Raw genomic sequence first — 16685 nt, forward strand, 5'->3', positions numbered from 1 at the left:
GAGAAGATACAGACGGAGTGCCAGGAAGACTCCAAGAGGAAAGGAGGGAAGCTTGTCTTTGTTCAGGGTCTGGAGGTTTTTACAGAATGGTGGTCTGGTGTATGTATCCCCTCGGCCATAGGCATCTAGGAACCCACTAGAACAAAGAGGAGGCCCCAGGTGTTACTGCTTGGACCCACCGGGTCTTGGAGTCAAGATGTCTAGCTCTGGTGGTCTGGAATGCTAAGTGAAGGTTTTGTGGGGTCATTCTTTCTTGGTCCATGCTTAGATGGACCAAGAAAGAATTAACTCCTCTATTAGAAGGAGGACAAATATTATTTGCACTACTGAGGCATGTGTAAAGTGGGGGTGCAGTTCCTAGCAATAACAGAAGCAGGAAAAGGAGCAAAAATCAGGTTTTTATGGAGTCATTCAGTTTCCTTACTGTAACAATAATTAATATTTAATGTTGAGTTAGCACTACTATTTATTAAACATAATGTAAATTGATTTATAAAGATTTGAATATGCACACTTAAATCTTATTTCTCCAGATCGCATAAGGTAAGAGATAGAAAGTTGGCCTTCAAAAAAAAGTGATTAGTTCTCAGATTTGCTCTCAGATTTGCTCCTAATATACTTTTATGGCATCTCTATCACCGCTAAACATTTCCCTTTAAAGTCCCACCAGTTTGTTAGGTCTTGGAATACCTGGGATTGCCTGTGATATTTTAACCAAAACTACTTAATTAGCTACCAAAAGGCAGTTTCCTTTTTATTCCCTTTGTTTTTTTTTCTGGCTTTTTCTGTTTTCCTTATGTCACCTTTTCAATTAGATCTAATCTGACGCTGCCCATTTAATCTCCCAACTTAATTCTTTTAGTCTGTTCAAGCTATTATAACACAAACACCACATGGGATGGCTTATGAACAACAGACTTCCAGTCTCCCAGACTCCAAAACTGTGGAGGCTGGAAGTCTGAGATCAGGGTGCTAGCACGGTAGGGTGAGGACTCTCTTCTGGGCTATAGGCTTCTTGCTATGTTTTCACAGGGCAGAAGGAGATAGGGATCTCTCTGGAGTCTGTAGGCTAAGATCTCAACATAGGAATTTGTGAAGGGGGGTGGACCATAACACCAGTCTCTCAATATTAAAGTAATGTTATTTATAATGATGGCACCTAACTTTAAAAAAATTATATTAGTTCTTTTCTGTCTCCCCTTACTAACACATAAACTTCATAAATGTAAGAAATTCATCCTGTTCGGGCGTCTGGGTGGCTCAGTGGGTTAAAGCCTCTGCCTTCGGTTCAGGTCATGATCCCGGAGTCCTAGGATTGAGGCCCACATCGGGCTCTCTGCTCAGCAGGGAGCCTGCTTCCTCCTCTCTCTCTGCCTGCCTCTCTGCCTACTTGTGATCTCTCTCTGTCAAATAAATAAAATATTAAAAAAAAAAAGAAAGAAAAAAATTCATCCGGTTCACCATGGTTTCCCTGCTCTTAAAAGATAAATGGTAGATGCTCAATAAACACTTGTTCATTGACTTATCAATGAATGAATTGCTGCAGAAGCCATTTTTTTTTTTTTTTGGCTATTTAATTTACATTTTTCTCTGTATCACCAAGTTGAGTACATGCATTCATCATACATCCCACAAATGTTTCTTATGTACCCATTATGTGTCATGCAATATCATAGACATGATAAAAAGTGGCCACTTGCACATTGTAAGCCCTGAACAAATAGTTGCTATAAAAGATTGCTCATACTTATATTAACAGTTAATATAACGTTATTAGAAAATGTTGCCATAGGGTAATTGTTAAACCCAGGAGTTTATGAAATCCCTTATTTCTTGATAATTTAATTTTGGAAAAAATTTGATCAATGACTCATACAAAAACCACTACAATTTTGCCAAAGAAATAATGTGAAGTATATTATGTAAAACTTCAAGAAATCTTGGTATTTTCCATTTGGTAAAGTCAAAATAGAAGTTACTCTATTGTTCTGTGCAGATGCCTTTGCTGCCCCACATGTATCTTTTTACCCTGTTCTCTTCAGTACATGTTGGCTCCGGTTCCAACTATGAGGATAAAGCTTTCTCTGGTAGTTGGAGCCCATTTTTTCACCTGCATATAGGCCAAGAGTGGAAGGGAATTAACATCCCTTAGGAAAAGTCCTCTTCTATAAATATCCTAGCTAGATGGTCTATAAATATCCTTTTCTTAAAGTTGAGATAACACTAGTGAGCATGGTTTGCATGTGAGGGACACCAAAATGTCTCAGTGAGTCAAACTCAAGTTTTCTACTGGCAACTGGATCTAGTAATTCAAATGTCAACTTACTGCATTTTTATACTCTGTTCCCTATTTTACTTTCTCATTCCTTACTACTATTTTCTAAAATCATCTTCCAAATAAACTACTTCAATTTGAATCATTTCCTCAATATCTGTTTCTCAAGGAACCCAAACTAAGAGGCAACACTTCAAATTATTGTTCTCCAAATAAGCCTTTTTTCTTTCACTTCCTAACACTGGGTACACGATCTTCATCCATGCAGTTAACAAGGCGGAAACCTACCAGTCATCAATTACTTCCCCCTCTCTCCCTTCTCCCCATATAAATTTCATAAATCCATGCCTGTGCTCTATAACTACCACCATATCATTAGACCATGTGAAAATCAACTTTGACTTAAATTTCTAAAGCAAACTTTGTCCCTTTTATCAGTTTTGGCGCCTTTATATTTATTCTCCACATTACAGCTTAAATAATTCCCTTTAAACTATAAGTTAAATGTCTCACCAAAAGTCTTTTTTTTTTCTCATTGTGCTTAGAAAAAGAAAAACTTCTAAATGTGTCTTCCAACAGCCTTTATATCCTAGCTCTAATTTGTCACTCCAACATTATTTCATCCCCAGTTCTTTGGATTATGGGTTTTATTGTTATTGAACTAACAGAAACTAAGTAATCCTTGGAAGGGGAATTGAAGTTGGTGAGAAAAGAAGCATAAGGGTAAACTCCAGTGGGAACGGAGCAATCAGAGATATAGAGTAGTTTAGAGTAATAAGAGTAATAAGCAATCTTTTTATTGAGGAAAAAGAAAAAATCTTTTAAAACTGTAGGAAGAATGAACTATATCTGTAAATATGGTGTGTTTACATATGGTGATAAATATTTATAGTGTATACTCATTGATTTATTACAGAGATTATCAGAAGAGTTATCCTCAGCATGTGCTGACTATACGATTTAAATAAAAACATTTTTTTGACTTCTTCAAAAATGAAAACAGAGATAAACTATTTTGCCCTTACATGAATAAAAATATAGATAATTGGGGGCGCCTGGGTGGCTCAGTGAGTTAAAGCCTCTGCCTTCGGCTCAGGTCATGATCCCGGAGTCCTAGGATTGAGGCCCACATGGGGCTCTCTGCTCAGCAGGGAGCCTGCTTCCTCCTCTCTCTCTGCCTGCCTGTCTGCCTACTTGTGATCTCTCTCTGTCAAAGAAATAAATAAAAATCTTTAAAAAAAATAAAAATAAAAATAATAGAGATAATTGTGCAATTCTCACAATACAAACTAAATTCCCCAAGAAGTGACCATATAGAGATACTTAACAATACTTTCAAGCAAATAGTGTGTTCTATCCTCTTTTTTGTTTTATGAATTACATGAACATTATTAACATAATGTCAATAATTATATCAACTTTGTAAGTTACAAATCAAAATATGTCCCTGTATGATTTTATAACTCCTGTGTGTGTCTATAAACAAGTTGAAATACAATGTAGTTCTAAAGGTGCACAGGGAGTCATACGTACCCAGTATTGTTAGATTTGTCTTTGTGTGTGTGTGTGTGTGTGTGTGTGTGTTTTCACAGAAAGGGGCATGTTCCTTCAAAGGTTTTGTGCATTTTACTTGTCAACAGTCACTGTTAAAATAAATAAATAAATAAATAAATAAATAATAAAAAATAAAATTCAATTAAAAAATCTATCTATTAAGGAGGGCATGTATTGCATGGAGCATTGGGTATGGTGCATAAACAATGGATTTTGGAACACGCATGAAAAAAATTAAATAAACAAATAAATAAATAACCTATCTCTTGTTTAGTGCTACTTCCAGGAAATACTAATAGTTTTCCAGGAGGACAATGCAGAAATTATCATGGAGAGAAGGACCCTAGTAGAAGGCGGGAATGCCACACCAAGACTTAGTGTTCTGCAGATCACCTCCTCTGAGAGATCTTCCCTGATCCTCCCACAATATAATCGATATTGGCATTTCTTAATCAATTATTTTATTCACTTACTAATGTCAATCATGGGTTGGGGAATAAACATAAAGTAAAAAAAAAAATGCAAGATACATTAAGAATCTGGGATAAGGGTTGCATACAAAAATGTCACACTGGTTAGTAAAATCATCAAATTTAGAAAGATGAATTCACTGAGGTGAATTCATTGGAATAAAAATAAAGGAAACTTGTGAAGTCAGGTCCTTGGTATTATATGGATTAAACAATGGATTTAGTGCATTCTAAATTCTTCTTACTTTCATTGGTTTATTTATATATTTATCTTAATGAGAGAGATAACTATTCTAAACCAGCAAACGTGGCATGCTACGGACTAAACTATCTTAAATTACAAATTAACATATTAAATAAATAAATGAAATGAAAATGTAAGCATTTATAAACTTATTCAAAAGAATATCACAGCATGATGTTGAAGGTAGGGATGGGTTTCTAGCATTGACACCCTGGGGAAATCACTATCATTACTAAGAATAGTAAATCTTGAATGAAATCTTTGTTTTCAATCCCACACTGAGCTTTTTATTCTGCATATGTTTGCATTCCTTCTTGTCGCATTTTTGCTCATGATTGCTTCTCTACACTATCAAATTCTTGTTTTTATCTTAACATTATTGATCTAAATCTAACTACCAATAGTGAATTCCTATTCAAAGATTGGGGGGAAAATCACATGAGAGAAAACATGAAAGCAATTAGTAAACCCTTTTTTCTTATACAACTGTATTGTCAGGCATGAAAATAAACATTCAATTAAAACATAAGCCATGAAGTGAAATATATAGTACAATTGATCTTACAAATGTATATAAATAGTGTTGTAAAATGGTATATGTAAGTCTGCTTTTGAGTGAGGAGGAGAGCATAGAAAAAATAATAAAAACTTTTTCAAAAAACTACAATTATTAGTATTGCAGATATATAACTAAGAGCCTCAATTTATTACTTTTGTTACTACCTTTAAAAATAAAAAGTAAAATAGTGAAAACTATTGTAAGCATGGATAATAGATAGTAAGTTGTTATGTCTGTCATTATTTTTTTAATTAGTTCATTTTTTATTATTATTATTCCTTACGATTTTTAAAAACAGAATCTAAATATGGAGAGTTCACACTGTTTTCAATTACCTAACACACTGTTCTGTCTTTCTAATGGTCTGAATGAGACGACTACCACTTTGCAACTTGTACATCTTTCAGTGTTGGTCCCCAAAGACAATCAAAGGTAGAAGTGAAGAAATGTTACATTCAACTCTGGGCAGAACTCGAGTGAAGAGCTATGCCTGATCAATACGGACCCTATTAATTCTGATCCCAGCCTGATGATTGTTGCTTCTGCTCCCTCCCCAGAGTTAAATTACTTTGAAACAGCACAGAAACTACTGAGAAGGGTTAGTCAGAAACCACACAAAATGTTTTCTTCTTAACAGTCCAGTTATCACTGAGTTGCACACAGTGAAGAGATGAGAATATGACTTTATAGTGTATATTTCATGCCATTGGCACCCCCTTAAAGTGCTCTCTGATGGAGGTAAATATCAGTCTGGGTAATTCTGAAACTGTTAGGTGAGTGCTCTATGAGAGTTTGTCTCGGGATATTAGAGCCCATTTTGTTGATAGGTAAAATGTTGGCTAGCACCCCAAGGACATTCTTTATACTTTCCCAGAAAAATGCTTGATTTTTTTTTTTTCCATTTCAACTGTAAAGGTCACAAATTCAGTCACAGGCTCAGTTTTTTAAATGATGAGGATGTTTTAAGGGTCTACAAGGGGGTAGTTAGATACAGGATCCACAAACGTGAATGAAAAATGGTTACTGCACCCCAGATGCTCACCATTTGATCAGCTGGACAACTACATAAGTGTATAGTCATAATCAGCAGTGAACATTAGAAACTGTCATAACCTAATGAGAGAATAGACACACCAGACTGCATTGGTGGTGTGCTATTTACAAAACTGCAGAGGAGATATGAAACTTGAATTTGAGTTTGAAGAAGGTGTTTATCACATTTTTCAACTGATTTACCAGAATTAAAGAGGTATATCAAGAAAAGACAAAGAACTCAAAATGTAAAAGGTACATATTTCATGGCACATTATGAGAAAACGGCCATTAACTCAATGTGAATATAAGTAGGATAATAAAATATAGACAAGGAAATGGAAAATGCTATGGGCAATGTTATGGGAAGTTCTTTGAATTTATTCAAAAATAATTAAGAAAAATAGATTTGAACCAGAAAATTGACAATCTGGGGGTAAAAATTCTAGTAGCAATATGGCAGATGGATTAAAAAGAAGAGCTAATGAAATCAGAGGGTTTAAGACAATTCTGTTGAGGTTGTTAGTGAGAATGAGTGAGATTAGACGGGTTTGTTAAAAAGGTTGATAGTAGCTGAAAAAAGAGACTATCTATGCAAAAGATATTTTGGGCAGAAAATACATACCCAAGTAACATAATTTGAGAACTGGTTTATTTGGAAAATTTTTTTCTTAAACCAGTAAATAGCTTAAGTAATGCTTTGAAGATAGGAAAGGCAAAGCTAGGGAAGGATTCAGGGAAAGGAATTGAGTACGATTTGCCATTTTGAATTGGTGAACACCTGCAGGTATTTACATTCTGCTTAATCCCATACACTGAAGATGGGAGAAAGGTCAAGACCAGAGATGAAGTTAGATGTACTTATATAAGCATGGATAGTATTGAATTGGTGCAAAAGAAGATGAAATCCCCCTTTTAAAAATGTATTTATTTATTTATTTGGAAGAGAGAGAGCATGAGCAGGAGAAGGGGCAGAAGGAGAGGGAGAAGCAGACGCCCCGCTGAGCAGGGAGCCCCAGGCAGGACTTGATCTCAGGACCACCAGATCATGACTGGAGTTGAAGGCAGACTCTTAACCTACTGAGCCACCCAGGCGCCCCAGAAATCCCCTTTCAACAGGGAAACAAGAAAGTAAAATGAGCAGTAAGGAATTATGAAGAATCTGAAACTTTCAGGGGTTAGCCGAAGAAAATAAGTTGTTACAAATGGGGAGTGTGTTAGCTATCTGAGAACCAAGGGATCGTGTTCCAGATAACAAGAAGAGAGGTTTTTGTAAGAAGTTACCTTATACCTTTCCTCTATCTGTTAACCCATTGTGAGAATACCTTCAAGATGTCAGTGAAACCCTCCAAACTTTCCTCTCTCCAGTTATGTCTCTTTCAAGTTATCCACTTCATTTATTTATTTATTATTTTTCCCCAAATATAGAAAAAAAAATGAAATGGATAATTGCATAATTAATACTCAAAATTCTTTTAGGTTTGTGAGTTGTGAGTTGTACAAAAGACTTCAAAAGTTAGAGAATGATATTATTTATTTCATATCAGTGACCTGGATTAGCAGAAAAGAATAACCAGTTCCTCTGAATGTTGTCTAGGCACTCCTTTTCACTACCACCTGCTCTATTTGTGTGTGCCCAATTGCTCACTCTTTATGTGGGAGGAGAATAGCAAATAATGCGTGCTGCTGATAACTTCTAAAAGATTCACACAGAATGTGTTGCAGAATGTATTTGTATATATTTAAGGACCTCTTTATAGAATAATATAAAATTAAAATAAGTCAGGCCATTTTTTTTCAGAAGACTAACTTGTTTATCTCAAGATAACCATTTTAAGTGTGGAAAACCATTAAAACAGTTTTTCAGAATAGGCAGGAAAAAAAAAAAGAAAGAAAAAAAAAGCAATGATGTTTTTTATATCCAGAATACATTTGTCCCAGAGAGAATATAGGCATTATTTCATCATTCAGTTTTATTTACTTGTAGTTTATTTGCCTCAGACATATATTGGCTTAATTTGAACAGATGGATTAATGTTTTAGATAAGGCATTTAGCCACAAGCTATTTTGTAGTTAGGTTCTTTTTATAGCTATTCACCATATCTCACCATCGATCCATATACAGAATTGCCCATTCAAATCAATGATGCATCCTGAATAAAAATATATGGCAAGAAGCAGAAATTACTCTGATATGGGCTTTATAAACTAAAATATCTCTCATTTTGTTTAACTTACATACTTGGGAGGACTCTCTGACTTTTCTGTAATATTAAATAAAAACAGATAGCTGACTGACTAAGGAAGCATCAGTGCAATTATTTAGGATATCTTTAGCTAATTTTTATGCCGTCTACAAATGGGGACTGACAGTAAAATGTGCATTAGTGACTACTTTCCTCACTGTTCTTTATTCTTTGAATTGATTTTTGGAAAGAGATTCAGGTTTAGAAATGATTTTAAAAAGCCTGTCTAGCTTAACATGCTTAAAAATTAGAGAATCTCAAAATGGGACACAAAACAAAATAATGAATGAAAACAGTTATAAACTATCCGTCCATAATGCAGGTGGTCATTTAATGAATCACTAATTAGTTAAATGGTAGAAACACTTTTGAATTAACAAATGAAGGTAATTATCTGTTTCCAACATCATTGCAAGAGGGAAGCAACTTTTTTTTTTTTTTACTATCTCTCTTTCTCTTTTCTTAATCTCCTTTCCTTCAATAACATTAAACCCAATTTATCAATATCTGTATATTTGACATTAAGAATGAAGCTATTGTCAAACAAAAATTCATATGATCAAATAAGAATGATTTTCATTGTTCTAAAATATATATAAAATATAGGTAATGATAAGCACTGGAGATAGGGCATTAAATAGAATTCATGATACCTTTTCATGATAGATCTTTATAGCACTTAATTCTTTAAAAAAATTCTTATATGTGGTTTATATAGAGAAAATTCTAAATGCTACATTGACCAGCATATTAAAACGTTTATATTGTAATCCAAATGTGATCTCATGTGGCCTTGTAGTGCCAAAAAGGAATAATAATGCATATCCTCTAGCAGGGAAATATGTTAGTGAATTAATGTGCTCGATTAATCATATTTAAGGAATATAATTTAGATTACAAAAAACAGAGTGTGTATATGTCAGTCTTTCATAAATATTCTTTCTATTAATCAGATTTTTGAATGAGTTGCTTGGCTATTTGACGTTATGCTGTCAGTGAGGTTCTAATGATAATTGTATTATTTTTTGAGGATAGATTCGTATGCTTAAGATAAAAGATGATCAGGTGGTAAAAATTCAGAAGTCATTCCCAATGAAAATTGGAAATTCTAACTTGGAGATTCAACCTCTTAAAAGACTCAGAGGGGGGCGCTTGGGTGGCTCAGTGGGTTAAACTTCTGCCTTCAGCTCAGGTCATGATCTCAGGGTCCTGGGATCGAACTCTGCATCGGGCTCTCTGTTCAGCAGGGAACCTGCTTCCCCCCCCCCCTTTCTCTGCCTACTTGTGCTCTCTCTTTATAAAAAATTAAAAATAAATAAAAATAAAAAAGACTCAGAGGAAGTCCATATGAACAAGCAGATCCAAAATTTTCTTTACAGAGCAGTTCTGAATCTACTGCAACACATCAACACATTTACTATGATATCTTTAAAATGTTACATCGAAAATCAAAATGATTTAAGCCCCCTTAATTTTCAGAGTAATTGTCTACCAGAGCTGTAAAGAAACATAATGCTCCCTTTGAGCCCCTGATTAACCGCAAAATAGTTTCTTCCTCAAGACAATGACATAAACTAATGACAAAACATACTCACAGATGACTGCATTGATTTAATGGTTATGTGTTGTTATTAGGACTAAAGAAATACAACTTGGAAACTGATTGCCAGATATAATCTGACTGGTTTTGTAAATTAGCCTTTCTGGCAATAGTTTATTTCTAGTATCAATTGTCAACTGAGGTCAATAAAATTTCTTGAATTCAAGAATGAGCTTCACAGTATAACTTTAGAAACATTTTGAAATGTCCAACATATATACGTGATAAATGCTTATGTTTAGTGGTGTATAAATATTACAGAATAATGCATACTTATTAATTATTGATTTATTTTGCTCAAATAATTTTTTGAGGTTAACCTTTTAAATTAATTAACATTGAGTACTTCAATACTCAAAAGAAACAAATTGTTAGAGTCAGTGTCTAAACTATATTTCTTCTCTTGTGGTATCTCTGAAACATCAAATGTTCTTTATCAAATTTTCTACAAATAAAAGAAAAAATTAAATATTAAAAAATACCCAAAACATAAAAGAAAATTAGAAAAATTTTGCTGTCAGTGATGTAATTTTGAACAAATATATTTATCTCTCCCCCTACTAAAACTTCCTTAAAATTATAGTAAATATATTTTTAAAAGGTATAATACCATCAGGAGATTGAGAATGGAAGAGAAAATAGAAACAACAATAAGGAATGCCTGGGTGGCTCAGCTGGTTAAGCAGCTGTCTTCTGTTCCGGTCATAATCCCAGAGTCCTAGGACCGAGTCCCGCATCTGGCTCCTTGATCAGTGGGGAGTCTGCTTCTCTCTCTGCCTCTGCCTGCCACTCTGCCTGCTTGTGCTCTCTCTCTCTCTCTCAATCTCTGTCAAATAAATAAATAAATAAATAATAATAGAAATAATAGAAATAGAAATAATAGAAAAAGAAATAGAAAAAGAAACAACAATAAGTATAACTGATTTAGGAGATCCAAGAGTGTTTAATCTCTAACCTACTGTAAGAGAAGATATGAAACAATATAAATTATATCATACAATGCCTCCAGCAATTAAAAAAAACAAACTTAGTAAGGACAATACTAATTCCTATATAAGCAGGTGTGGGACTAAGTTAAGAGAACTGAGTTAAAGACTTTTGAAGAATCCCTGAATCATTTCTCCATGAGGCATGTCACTGCTCTCCTTCCAGGGAAAAGACATTTAAACTTTAGAGAAGGTAAGTAAAAAGAAAATGTAGGGTAAATGAGGGGAAATGGCAAGCACTGGGGAAGAGGGAGTATATGTGAAGTCGGCAGAGATTAAGACAACACTCCCGTGCTGGTTGACATGGCATGAACATTGTTTCCTCACCTAACTTCAGAGAGCTGGCATCCGGCCTCATACCCAGCAGTCAGGAGTCTGGAAGAGGTTTCCACAGAGTACCAGAAAAGATAAAAAGCCTGTAAATCTGGGGGCTTCCCAAGAAAAGAATCCAACCACATTGCCTTAAAAGGAAGGCCACAACTGACAAGCTTATGCACCTAGAGGAACTTCCAATCAACTTTCTACTGACCACTCTTAAATATATTTTTTTGACCACTCTTAAATATTAACAGAGAAGTCAGAATTGCCAGATGTACACAAAAAAACCCATCTGAAATGAAAGAACAAAGACAAAGCAATCATCTAGGAAGCAATAATTTGGAGGAAACTGATATATTGCTTTGGGGAAAAAAAAAGTTTAAAAAAATTATCTTCAGCTATTCCAGCTTCCATAACATAATGCCACAGACTGCGTGGCTTATAAACAACAAATTTTGATTTCTCAAAGTTTTAGAGGAAGGTGGGTCCGAGATCATGGTGCCAGCAGATTCAGTGGCTGGTGAGAGCTTACACCTTCCGAAATGGCTGATATCCTGCTACCACCTCACATCCAGAAGGGGAAAGCTGGCTCTTTGGGACCTGTTTTGCAAGGACACAAATCCCATTCATGAGGGTTCTGTGACCTCATTAAGTCTTAGTGACCTATTCACTTCCCAAAGGCTACAACTTCTGACACCATTACACTGGGGCATCAGGCTTCAACATATGAATTCTAGGAGGACACATACATTCAGTCTGTAGCAATATTATATTCCCCTAAAGAGGACATGAGGACCTTTTGCATCAGTAAGACTAGAATGCTATAAAAATGGAACTGTACGATAACAAAGATGAGCTATTTAAAAATGGAAATAAAATTGGAAAGTCAATGGATGTGATGAAAGATGTTGAGGAAAATAGAAAAAACAGAGAAATGAATAAGTGATGAGAATGAAGAAACAGTTTAAAGACAAGTTCAGAGGGATAATATCTAAGCTATAAGATTTTTAGGTATCTGAGGAAGTGAGAAGAAAGCAAATGGAAGAGTTGGGATTATGGGGTAGAGAAAGAGAGGCTGAATAAACATTAAGTACCCAGAAAATTCAACAAGCAGACAGACTCTTACTTTCAGAGAAAACAAACTTCAGGGGAAAAAACATACTTTTGATATACAACATGTAAATGGTGTTTAGGTTATCATAGTTCTAATCCTTAATTTAATCAAAATCAATTAGTAGCTATTTTTTTAAGATTTTATTTATTTATTTGACAGAGAGAGACACAGCAAGAGAGGAAACACAAGCAGGGGGATTGGGAGAGGGAGAAACAGGCTTCCCACTGAGCAGGGAGCCCCATGCAGGGCTCCATCCCAGGACCCTGGGATCATGACCTGAGTAGAAGGCAGACACTTAACTACTGAGCCACCAAGGTGTCCAATATGGCTGTTTTGATGATAAGGAAACATGAAAATTATGTGCCAGTTGTCAAGTGTCTTAGGAAAGTGAAATAAAAGAAAATTATTCATTTTCCTGGACTAAAATTTCAGAGACTTTGCCTAATATAGAAAAAAATTTAATTATAAGCATGTTATTTAGCAATATAGTTAGGTGTCTCACCATGACCAGCTGAAAGCATTAAAGTTTCCTGTACTCTAGAGAAGAACAAACTGTGTGTATTCATTTGACTCTTAAGTTATATGCATGAAATTCAGATAATAATGCAATCACATGTTAATTTTAGATATACCCACAGCCAGATGTCAGTGATAAAATAGTATAACTGGAGATTGGCTTATTTCTAGGATCAGTGGTATCGACTGCCACTCAAATAAACAAACAAAAAACAACAAGCAAGTTAACAGATTGATAATTAAATATTTTGAGTTGTTAAAATCAAAGCAAAAGTATCTACTTGATAATAGGAACTGAACCAAGCTGACAAATGTAGATTTTGAAGTCCAGTGACAGAGGCAGGGAGGAAGGGAATACAACCTACTCAGTAAAACAGGAGAATACTGCCCAAAGGGAAATTTTAAATTTTATTAACCATAGCAACACAAAAGGTACAGCAGCATGCTTTTATTAAAGGGAATGCATTCTGAAATGTCACACCGTACTGTGTGACTGAGACAGTAGTTGAGAAATTTACAAATTAGATTCAGACTAAAAATACTCTGTATATGTGAGATAATCATCTTAAGGGGCTATTGTCAATGGATTCAGAATCATAAGCTCTTCTTCTTGTCAATTTCACTGCATTCTAAAGACATTTGACAACTTTCATTGCAATATATTGTGAACAATCCTTCACTCCTGCAGCAACTCAGTTAGTGTTATCAACTAAGATGTGAAATGCTCTATAAAGGTAAACCAGATAAAGTGGATCAATACGGACTCTGGCAATATAAACCCTCTGGCATATGAGAAATACCAGGGTGATGCAGACCCGACAGCTGGTCTTGTCCTCCTGGATGGCTCTCTACAAAGGCTGCAAAAGAGACAAACAATCAATCTGGTAAAAATCCCTGTAGATGTTTCAGAATTTAATAAGAATATTGCTGTCTGAGAGGCTCCCACGATGACCTCTTACATGATTAATTCATATATATAGGATGTCTCTTCACCTTTTCTCCCCAATTTTCCTAAATATTATCAAGATTCTACCTCTTTAGCTGTCAGATAGTTGTAACATAGTTGTACACAGCAAGACTGGACTGTTTCAAATCAGTAGAGCAGCCCAAGGTTGTCCTAGCTTTTGTTTGCTTACCCCTCCATCTCACAGAGCTTCTCTAGTACTCATGTAGTCTTTCATTAAAAACTAACATTTTGGGTGGCAGGAGGGGGTGGGTGGTGCCTTGGTGGTGAAGCAGGTTGGGTGACCAACTCTTGGTTTCAGCTCAGGCCCTGATTTCAGGGTCAAGAGATCAAGTTGCCTGTCAGGCTCCGCACTCGGTGTGGAGTCTACTTAAGACTCTCTCTCCCTCTCCCTCTGCCCCTCCCCCCTCAAATAAATAAGTAAATCTTCAATTAACCAACCAACCAATAAACAAAAATACTAACACTCTGGGTTTTTCCAGTCCAGCAGGTAAAGACCTTGGAAGTCACCACTCTGCCCTAACAATAAGTAAAATGCTGAACAAACTGAAAAAATCAGCAACTCTTAAATCTGTCAGGACAGTGAGGACACAGGGCAAATCATTACTCCCAAAATTAGACAGGCAGATTCAGAGAAGCACAACTTACCGAAGCAGAGACCTAGGATTAGAAAGCCCCCTGAGGACCAGTGCTGAGGTAGGAAAAAGTAAGTTCTAATTCACAAATCACCCAAGGTTCAGTGTGAAGAACACCAAGTGTTTAAAAATCCAGGAGAACCCAGCTATGGGGAAGCCCTTGCATTTTTGTGTTTATCTCCAGGGGCTCTGCCAGGTCCTCACAGCAAATATCAGAGGAAAATCCCCTCCCACTGCCTGCAGGGTGAGGGGACTAGGAACCTTTTTGAAATCTACCACAACATTTTATTCTTAACTATTTTACCAGTGTCTAACCTGATGGGGGTTTATCAGGGCTTAACCTGCCTGGGATGGCAGGGAAATCCAGCCTTCTCTAGTCTTCCATGTGGGAGAAGGGAAATACCTAACTCCAGTCCCTAGCCATTCTGTCCACCTAAGGTGGAGAAAAAACTGGGAAGCACTGTTGAAGTTTGCAGTCCAGGGGCACAGGCTCACCCAAAGGCTGAAACAACCATAAAACCATAGAATGCTTCTCTTCTGACACCTTCCTGCTACATTACCTAAGGCCTATTTACTGCAGTTCCTTTTATCCAATACGTCAAGTTCACCTCTCAACAAAAAACACAGTTTGAAGAGACAGAGCAAACATCAGAACCAGAGTTAGCTACGGCAGGTGTGTTGGGATTTTCAGACCATAAATTTTTTAAAAACTATGATTAATATGCTAAAGAGTATAATGGAACAAATATATAACATGGAAGAACAGAAGGGTAATATAGACAGAGAGATGAAAATTCTAAGAGAGAACAAAAAAGAAATGCTACAAATCAAAAACTCCATAACAGAATTGTCCTATCATATCAGGTTTGAGAGAAAAAGGTGATAATGTTATTCCTGACCTGAAGTCATTCATTCACCTATGAAATGACGATCAACAATCTACTAAGCGTGGCATTGCACGATATACTAAGGAATCAAGAAAAATAAGTTCGTCTCTGCTCTCAGGATTTTTCAGTCTAGTGAGAAAGAAAGACATATATGCAATGTAAATTGGAGGGTACAGGAACCATAGTAGGAAGGGTGATGTAGATGAGGAAAGACTTCCTAGAAAAAAGAAGTAAGTCAGGGTCCCAAGGACTCTACCTTAAAGGAGCCTAAATGCTGATTTGGAGAGACAGGTACATAAACCTTGACTTCAATAGAATAAGATACATTCTCTGTTAAAGGTAGGAATGTAGGGCTGTAGAGATTTTGCCTCCAGGATTCAGTTTTCTTGTTTGTAAATATAAATAAGTTCTTTTAAATAACAATTTCGCTTTCAGAATATACCTAAGAGGAGGGCATAGGCAGCTATGCTAAGATATACTTATAAGTCTATTATTGAAGCCTTATTACAATAAGTAGCCAAAACATCACAGAATCATACAACGGAATGTAACCTATCTATCAGAAGTATAAGATACTGGGGCGCCTGGATGGCTCAGTGGGTTAAGCCTCTGCCTTCAGCTCAGGTCATGATCTCAGGGTCCTGGGATTAAGTCCCGCGTCGGGCTCTCTGCTGGGCGGGGAGCCTGCTTCCTCCTCTCTCTCTCTGCTTGCCTCTCTGCCTACTGTGATCTCTCTCTGTCAAATAAATAAATAAAATCTTTAAAAAAAAAAAAAGAAGTATAAGATACAGGTACAATTATTTATATACCACAATGTGTTATGATATAATAAGTAGAAGCACGTATCAAAAGATACAAAAATACAAAATGTGTGGTATTGACCCTTTTAAACTTGTTTATGTATGTATCTGTACACGTAGCATATGTGAGTGCATGCACAGACAGAAATCTTGAACGATATTTTTTTAAATGCTAGTAGGACTTTCAGGTAACTTTTTTTCTTTATTATCTAAGGGCCCATTATTTAAGTCTATTTAAAATTATAAAACATATACGTGCTATAAAAATATGTGAACATAATAAATTAAAAGGAGAGTGTTAAACTATATAATCTTTGTATATGTCTATACACACATATAATCTATATAGTCTTTAAGTTCCATTGCAAAAAGCACATTAAGGTATTCTAAAATTGCAATTATAAGTATAAAATGGCAGGGTAAATATGACGATGACATATTTCAGTTGTCAAGGAAAGCATGGAGTTAAAAGCAGTCAGTGAAG

The sequence above is a fragment of the Martes martes genome (assembly GCF_963455335.1).
Source record: "Martes martes genome assembly, chromosome: 3".
NCBI classification, from domain to species: domain Eukaryota; kingdom Metazoa; phylum Chordata; class Mammalia; order Carnivora; family Mustelidae; genus Martes; species Martes martes.